The following is an 8,841-nucleotide window of genomic DNA, read 5'->3' as shown; positions in this document are numbered from 1 at the left end:
GAAAGGACACAAAATTACCCTCCAATATTTTTCAACTTTTAAAAATTGTATTTAATAAAAGCAAACTAAATTATTTTAGAAGCAAATACATTTCTGGTTTTTATTAAAGCCTCTTCCATGCACACATGCATGTATGATCTATTAGTTGAAGCAGTCCCAATAAACCCTGTATTTCTACTATTTGTCTATTATCCACCAGTATACATACTTAAAATATTTAGGAACAGGGGGCTGGCCCGGTGGCACAGTGGTTAAGTTAGTTTTGGTGGCCCGGGGTTTGCCAGTTTGGATCCCAGCTGTGAACATGGCACCACTCATCAAGCCATGCTGTGATAGGCGTCCCACCTATAAAGTAGAGGAAGATGGGTACGAATGTTAGCTAAGGGCCAGTCTTCCTCAGCCAAAAGAGGAAGATTGGCAACAGATCTTAGCTCAGGGCTAATCTTCCTCAATATATATATATATATATATATATATATATATATATATATATATATATATTTAGATATAAATATTAGAATAGACAATATTTTGCAAGTCCTGGTGCTAAGGTTGCAGTGTATATAGAAATTAGTCAAAAGCTGCTGTCATTCTTAAGAAGCTTACAATGTAGTAAAAGACATATATGAATGGAAAAACATAATTCAAGAAAAAATGTGCTAAGTATAGTGGATGTTATACAGTCATGAAATATTTGAAATCCCGTTGGATGACATGTGCTATAGGAATAGAATCACAGATTTTTAATTAAACTAAAAAGTATTTAATATAATCTTTGAAAAATTATATTTCTCACTGGAAAGCTGGAGGAGATTGTTTCTGAAATGAAATACATAGGATGAAAATAATTAGAGAAATAATAAACAAAATAATCATATTATTTAATAAATGTATTAATTAAAAATTTTAACAAGACAAGTAATAATCAACAGATTAAATAATTAAGTAAAGGGTCTCCTTGAGTTTCATTACATCCCTGATTTGACTGGAGGGAGATGGTATAGACTCAGGGTAGCAATGAATCACATGCAAAAATCATTTTACCTTCCTGACATTGATCAATTTTGTGCAAGTGTGAAGAATTAAATGTTACGTTTTGCTGAAAATACTGCAACATTCGTGTGGGAGAATATAGACTTAGAAATTTAATTAATCACACGTTTGCATAATACAGACATGTGTGGACAGAGGCTTCAGAGATTTAAGTCCCAAATGTCACTAAGTAAAAATAAAACGTGATCTGCTTGTATTGTTCAGCTCCCGGAGACAAGCACAGAAAGACTTGCTCATCACAGGTAGGTACCTGAGTCACCAAATTTAAAGAATGAAGGAAAAAAACCCTTACATTTGGAAAAATGAAGAATCAAATATTTAGAATAATGTAAATGAATATATTTTTAAATTTATTTCCTTTGTTTAGTAGTCTAAAATCTAATGAGAAAAAGTGATATTTCTTATTAAAGCAGGATGATTCAGATTCATTTTGTTTAGTAAATTAACATTTTTACTTCTATCTCAGTCAAAATTAAGATAAAAACATTGGGTTTTTTAATCACTGTTGAAAGAACATATGCAAATTTAAGAGTTTTTTCCGTTTTTTATCAGTAATAATTGAGATATCACAATACAAATATTAATTTGTGCAAATTCAACCCGATATGACCCGCATACCATATTTACTGAAATCAAAACAAAATCAGATCATCACTTACATTCCAATTCTCATATAGATAGAGAGAGGGACATAGGTACATGTACACACACACACACACAAATACACACAGAAGCCTATATATCAAAGATATATTTATTATTTCTGTTCCAAGGTCTATTTTTAATAAAAAAGTGAAGTTTGAAATTTAGGAAACAGAAACATATGTGTTAAATTCTGCTGTTTCCACTTGTTTTTAAGATTTCTTTTTGCTGGTCAAGAGACATGGTCTTTGGCATCAGGACACTCCTGCATGTAAGTAATAATAATGTGTCAAAGCAGTAATATATTTCTAGAGACAAGTTTATCAAAATATATCTAATGTCTCAATAAACAGTAAAACAACATAGAGTAAGAAGAGTACCATCATATTGTTCATTATTTTAAAATGAGAGATACATTCATTATGTCTAAATTTAATACACACTCTTAACCAAATCATGATTCTTGAAGAACTCAGTGGAATCACTTTAACGCTTAATTGGATATTTATTTTTCAAATATAAGGCTATATATTCCAGCTTTGTCTTTAATTTAGGTGTTTCTTTCATATTATATTTGACCTCTAATGAGCTCTCAGTTCATGACTGACTGCTGAGATAGAGCAATGAAGTTTCACACAAGCCACCTACCTCATGGATGACATCCAAACTGAGAATCGGACTTTCTCAAAATCGTATGCCAGACAGTTTTACTTTTGTGAACAGCATAACAATAAAACTTAACTGGACTATTTTTTGACAATAATGAATTTAATGTACTGAAATAAATTCTTTCTGACTTGTAGATTACATTTTTGTGTCAAGAAGAGTTAAAACTTTTACCTACCATTTTTCTTCTTCATTTCTGTAGAATTTGAGAAGAAGAAAGAAGAATGGATGGGAAAAATTGCTCTTCCTTGAATGAATTCCTTCTCCTAGGAATTAGCAATAACCCTGGGATGAAAGTGACCCTATTTGCCATGTTTCTAATAGTTTATCTCACTATTCTTGTTGCAAACCTTGGGATGATCATTTTAATTAGAATGGATTCCCAGCTGCACACCAATGTATTTCTTCCTCAGCCACCTCTCCTTCAGTGACCTCTGCTGTTCCACAGCAGTTGGACCCAGGATGCTAGTAGGCTTCATTGCCAAGAACAAGTCAATTTCCTTCTATGGTTGTGCTCTGCAGTGGTTGATCTTTTGTACTTTTGTAGATTCTGAGTGTCTACTGCTGGTGGTGATGGCCTTTGATCGGTACAAGGCCATTGGCAACCCCTTGCGCTATACAGTCAACATGTCCAGCAGAGTTTGCTCCGTGCTCATGCTTGGGGTTTACATGATGGGAATTATGGATGCTTTGATAAATACAATATTAACATTCCGCTTATGTTTCTGTGGGTCAAATGAGATTAACCATTTCTTCTGTGATATCCCTCCTCTACTTTTGCTATCTTGCTCAGATACACAGGACAATGAGTTAGTGATATTTACCATTTTTGGCTTGATTGAACTCACTACTCTTTCAGGACTTTTTGTGTCTTATTGTTATATCATCCTAGCGGTGATAAAGATCCACTCTGCTGAGGGGAGGTTCAAAGCTTTCTCCACCTGCACCTCTCACATATCTGTTGTTGCGATTTTCCAGGGAGCTCTACTATTCATGTATTTCAGGCCCAGTTCTTCTTACTCCCTAGATCAAGACAAAATGACCTCATTGTTTTACACTCTTGTGAGTCCCATGTTAAACCCCCTGATTTATAGCATACGGAACAAAGATGTGAAAGAAGCTCTGAAAAAACTTAAAAATAAAAAGTGGTCCCATTGAAAATTTAGATGTATGTTTTTCTCTCAATCTTACACTATAACACATAAAAATGTTTAAAAATATAAAGTGGTTTCACTGAAAAGGTATATATATGTATACATTTTCTCCCAATATTGCAGTATAACACATGAAAATCAAAATTGTTTTTGCTACTATGGGGTGATCCAATAAGTATTTATACAGTGTTCCTGCCACACTAATATGTGTCATTCCCTAAATATGCCATGTGTAATTTTATATCTTGAATATTTTGTACTCCCTATTTGTGGAAAATTTCTAAACTCCTATTTTGCCAAAATTTTGTTTTCTAAATCTTTTATTTTTGCACTTATTTACTTTTCTTAAAGTTACTAAGAGTTTTCTAAGTGTTTGTTGCACTTCTATGTGTTGTGTATTTCATGGTGATTCCAGTGGCTTTTGTACTAATGAAGCTTATCACCTAAAGGAAGTGAAAAATTAATCAAATAATCATTCAAATTATTTATAATAAACTATATTTCTCCCATAATGTAGAAAGACTAGTCACTATAAACCCAAAACAAATTGTTCACATATAGTGAACAAAGTTAAAAAGTGCTTCCTGGAAATGGAGTCAATCTGGGATCTAAAAGATAAGTGGAAATTAACTGAGAGCTGGTAGAGAAAGAATTTTAGGGAGATGAATCAACAATTAGAGACGACTTGATGTGGGCAGAAGCATGCCATTTCTCTTGAATTTAAAGGAGACCACTGTGGCTAGGATATAGAGGGCAAAGGGGACTGACCTGACGAGTCAACCCACGTGCTGCAAATTACAACTTAGTCACTTCCTCCGTGGGACTTTCTTCCCTTCCAGCACTCTCAGTTTGGTTCACACAGCACCCTGTGCCTCAGAATATTGTTGATTATATGGCTCTGTTTCCTAAATTCTTTACATCAGTGTAGGGTTTTTAACTCTGAGATTTAGGGCTTTGCATTTTATCTCTTTACTCAAGCAACAGCATAGCATCTGAAAGAAAGACACTATAAAAAGTTAATTTTTATTGAATGTTTGTTACATATAAGGCTAAAACAATCACTGGGGATCTAGTATGTGCCTTGAATTCATTTTTGTATCTTATAAGTAAGAACAAAAACTGGGTGTGGATACTTACAGGTAATGGAAAGTTAAAGACATACACATAAATTATTTGGAAAATAATTAAACCAAAGAGCTCTTATCTGAACATTTACAAGATATTTGATAACTTTACACAGGTCTGCTCTAGTTTGCTGATGATTTAATCACCAGAAGTGCCTTGTTTAGAAACAAGGCAAGGACATGCATCTGAAAGACCATACAAGAATCAAGGGCACTCATATGTTTGCTACAATTACACAAGCTAAAAGTCATCAATATCTAAGGCTATCTATGTTCCCTTGTTAAATGTCTTTGTGTGAAAACATTTCCAATGGGCAGTATACCCCAAGTAGAACAAAGGACAATGAGACTCCTCTGCTCTCCAGGGTGGTAGTTTTATTGGGATTTTGAGACATGGTAGGGGGAAGTATAGAGGTAGAAAAAAATGATGGGGGATGCTCCTTTTAGTCATAATATCTCCTCAATCAACCCATTTGAAATTTGGGTTATGTGCTTTTGAAATTTTGCCTATGAACTATATTCTATCTTGAACAAGAGCATGGCAGGAGTGGGATCGAATCACTAAAGTCCAAGAAAAGTTGGGCGTCAGTCTCAGAAGTATGAAGATGCCATCCAAGTAGCACACTGCGCTCTGATAAGACAGCTATACTGTATTTGAAATCAGATTTCATCTGGATCTTTGCTCCTATAAGCAGATATAATTCTAATGTGTGAACTAAAGACAAGGAAACATTGTCTATTACATGATGTATTTTAAGTTCAATAAAAGGATGTCTCCAAGTGGAATTGACCGATTTTTATAAGTTGTGAGATCTTGTGTCTAAATTTGTGAAAGCAAAGGATGAATAATCACTTAATGGAAACATTGGGAAACTCATGATTCAACTAGGGTCTTGGACTATGACTGCAAGATATTTCTGTGTGGATTTTCCAAAGAAAGTCAAGGAAAGCTAGTATTGAAATATTTTAATATATTTTACTTCATTTAATTCAATACTAACCATTTTCTTCACTTTCTATTTCTCTAATTCTTATGTTTGTCATAGTATACCTACCACTTATTGATGGCAAATATTATTGTCGAGTAAGATATTATCGATGTCTTTATAATGAGTCAATATTGTAGGTCAATTCCTTCATCATAGCTTCTTATTTCTGCCCAGGCCCTGGTATTGTTAAACATCAACACAAGAAGTGATGACAGATTAAGTTATACATAGAATGATACAAGAAATTAACTACACATTGGCAAAAAGCTGGTTAGCATAATGTGTTATAGCAAACAATGCTAATTCTCACTATTTTGATAAGTGTGTGGCTGTTTCTTTAGAGGCAACACATTTAATCCAGGTTGATGTCAACTCTAGAAATGTGCTATGACCTAGAGAAACAATGACAACAAAATCGGTCTGAATCTACTCTTGACTCACAATAACTGTGACCTTCAACACATCGCTTTTCCCCTTAGGGCTTTCATTTCCACTCTACCGAAAGAAGGGTCTGAGCTGAATAATCTTTGTTGCACATTGCAGCTATCACAGTCTGTTTCTATATGGATTTGATACTATCAAGGAGTAATGTACAAATCTACTTCTGTATTTGGGGAGATTAAAAAACAATGACAGATGGGTGTGAATATATTCATAACCAAAAAATAAATTACATTTTGAAGCCAAGTTGCTCTGAAATAGAAGTGGTAATGATGACAGATAAATAGCAGGGGGTTGCAGGACTCTCAACAACATAGAGCTGAACCCATTTAACTGACCTTATGTTCTGCATTTTGAATTTAAGAAACACTTTTTTTTTTTTTTTGAGGACTATTAGCCCTGAGCTAACATCTGCCACCAATCTTCCTCTTTTTGCTGAGGAGGACTGCTTTGAACTAACATTCGTGCCCATCTTCCTCTACTTTATTTGTGGGACGCCTACCAGAGCATGACTTGCCAAGCAGAACCATGTCTGCACCTGGGATCTGAACTGGCAAACCCCTAGGCCACAGAAGTGGAATATGTGAACTTAACTGCACATTAGAATTAATTAGAATTAATTAGAATGAATGTACTGCAACTGCATGTGACAGTAAGAATGGATTGCACAAGCATGATGTTGAATGAAACAGTGCATACTGTAGCATCCACTTACATGTGGTTCAAAAAGTATAAAACTAATCTATCATGACAAAGCGCAAAAAAGTAAACATTCCTTGGTGGTAAAAGATCAATAACTCAGGAGGGAGCATATAGAAGGCCTTGTTGACACTGGTAACGCACTATTTTTCGGTCTGAGTTCTGGTTACAGAAGTAGTTTTTGATTTATGTATATAATTATCGTAAAGATTCTCTCTACAGATTCATATATACAGAAATGTTTTTTTCTGTTCATTTTCACATCAAAAATATTTTCCAAGAGCAGATTATAAGAAACCAGATTACAGGAAGCTTTAGGATTTTATTATTATAAATTTTTAACCCTAGAAATTCATTATACACAATAAAGTGTAACTTTCACAGAGTATTCCAGTGGATAATTCTTCATTTTGCTATTAAAAAACAAAGATGACTTATTCAACCCATAAGCACTCCTAATAATGTTTCCAGCAACAAGGAGACTTAGTGAACCTGGTTTTCCTTGGTATCACTATTATGTACTGAACTTTCTAATAATGGTCCATGATTCAGGGCCATACAACTATTTTCTAAAAGAAAGAGTTTATAAGTAAACAGTTGCCTACATAGTATTACATTTAGATGCACTGTGGCACCAAGGAACATATTAGACATAGATTTTTTTTCTCGCTTGTCTCTGATGTCTTAAATTCCAATTAAGTCATTTTCTTCCATGATATAAGAAAGTCAGCTCCAATTAAAGACAAATCTCTTTGGGAGGTTAATTATCCAATTTCTGATTATAATGTAGCCACTGAGGCTCAGGTTTTAAGGAAAGTGTTGGAGGGAAGTTATACTAAATAGTCTTCAGGGGAAGTCATGTTTAGGCACCTAAATTTAGGTCTTGCCTCAACAAAGTGAAATCTGAAGAGATTGGTCACCCCTGGAGACAGAGAAGCACCTGACAGGAAAATGAGTTTAGAAAGGAATCAGAACAAAGTGACCAAGGTCAATTTCCATTCCTTCAAAGATGTATCAGAGAAGTAGATAATGGTACTAAAGCTCTTGGGTAACACAAATGCGTTAGTGTCTTCAGTTGAACAGGTGACAATTTATTACACTTATTTAGTTTGAGCTTTGTTTTCTTAATATCTCATATAAGAGTAAAGTATATTTGCATCAACATAATCACACAAATAGACACAGTAAAATGCATAAAAGCATTGAAATATATCACTAAGATGCCCTTACCCCATATCAAGAATACTTTATTTTAACCTTTTAGCCTAAGGTCTAGTCTAGCTTTATAGGACCCTGAAAAAAGTCTACGCCTCTATCTAGTTCCCAGTGTGGTTTAAGAAGAAACAAATTACCTGGAGTATTTGAAGGTATACTCTGGTTCATATTTATCATTTAGTAAATTGTGTATATACAAATTTTGAATTTACTTTTTTTGTGATAAAGAAATGTTAATCACGTGGCAGAGTATACAGCAGGAATGTATTATTGTACATTGCAATCAGCAGTAGAAGTTAGTGAACACATGGAAATTTGTGCTTGTCAGCATCCTGAAATGATTCACACATTTTAAAATGTCACTCAGAACATGGTCAATACAGAGAGTATCCCCACGGCCGCCATGCTGCACAACTCCAGGGGCACCATTTTAATTATTTTCTTGTGCGTCTAGGAATTGTTCAATACAGAGTTTATTTCATACTTTTATATACTGGAATACAGTTACCACCATATCATTAGCTAGCACATGCTCCTCATCAGATAATTAGTATTTCCCTTTTGTGGTGAGAACATTTAAGATCTAGTTTGTTAGCAACTTTGAAGTATATAATACAGTATGGTAACTATAATCACAGTGCTGTGCATTGGATCTCCAGAGCTTATTCCTCTTATAACTACAAGTGTTTACCTTTCAATCAGCATCTCCTCAACTCCCCTACCCTGAGACCCAGGGAACCACCATTCCACACTGTGTTTCTATAAGACGGGTTTTTTTAGATGCCATTTAAGTCATATTGTACAGTATTTGTCTTTCTTTGTCTGACTTATCTCACTTAGTACAAGGCTCTGATGTTC

At 34.3% G+C, this 8,841-nt stretch overlaps 1 pseudogene; it reads left to right on the top strand.

Moving 5' to 3' along the window:
* Window positions 1-2,585: 2,585 nt before the first annotated feature.
* Window positions 2,586-3,519, top strand: LOC106844066 (olfactory receptor-like protein OLF2; annotated as a pseudogene).
* Window positions 3,520-8,841: the final 5,322 nt, after the last annotated feature.

The sequence above is a fragment of the Equus asinus genome, chromosome 17 (assembly GCF_041296235.1).
Source record: "Equus asinus isolate D_3611 breed Donkey chromosome 17, EquAss-T2T_v2, whole genome shotgun sequence".
In the NCBI taxonomy this organism is placed as follows: domain Eukaryota; kingdom Metazoa; phylum Chordata; class Mammalia; order Perissodactyla; family Equidae; genus Equus; species Equus asinus.
The sequence above is the reverse complement of the archived record's forward strand: the minus strand, read 5'-3'. Positions and strand labels throughout refer to the sequence as shown.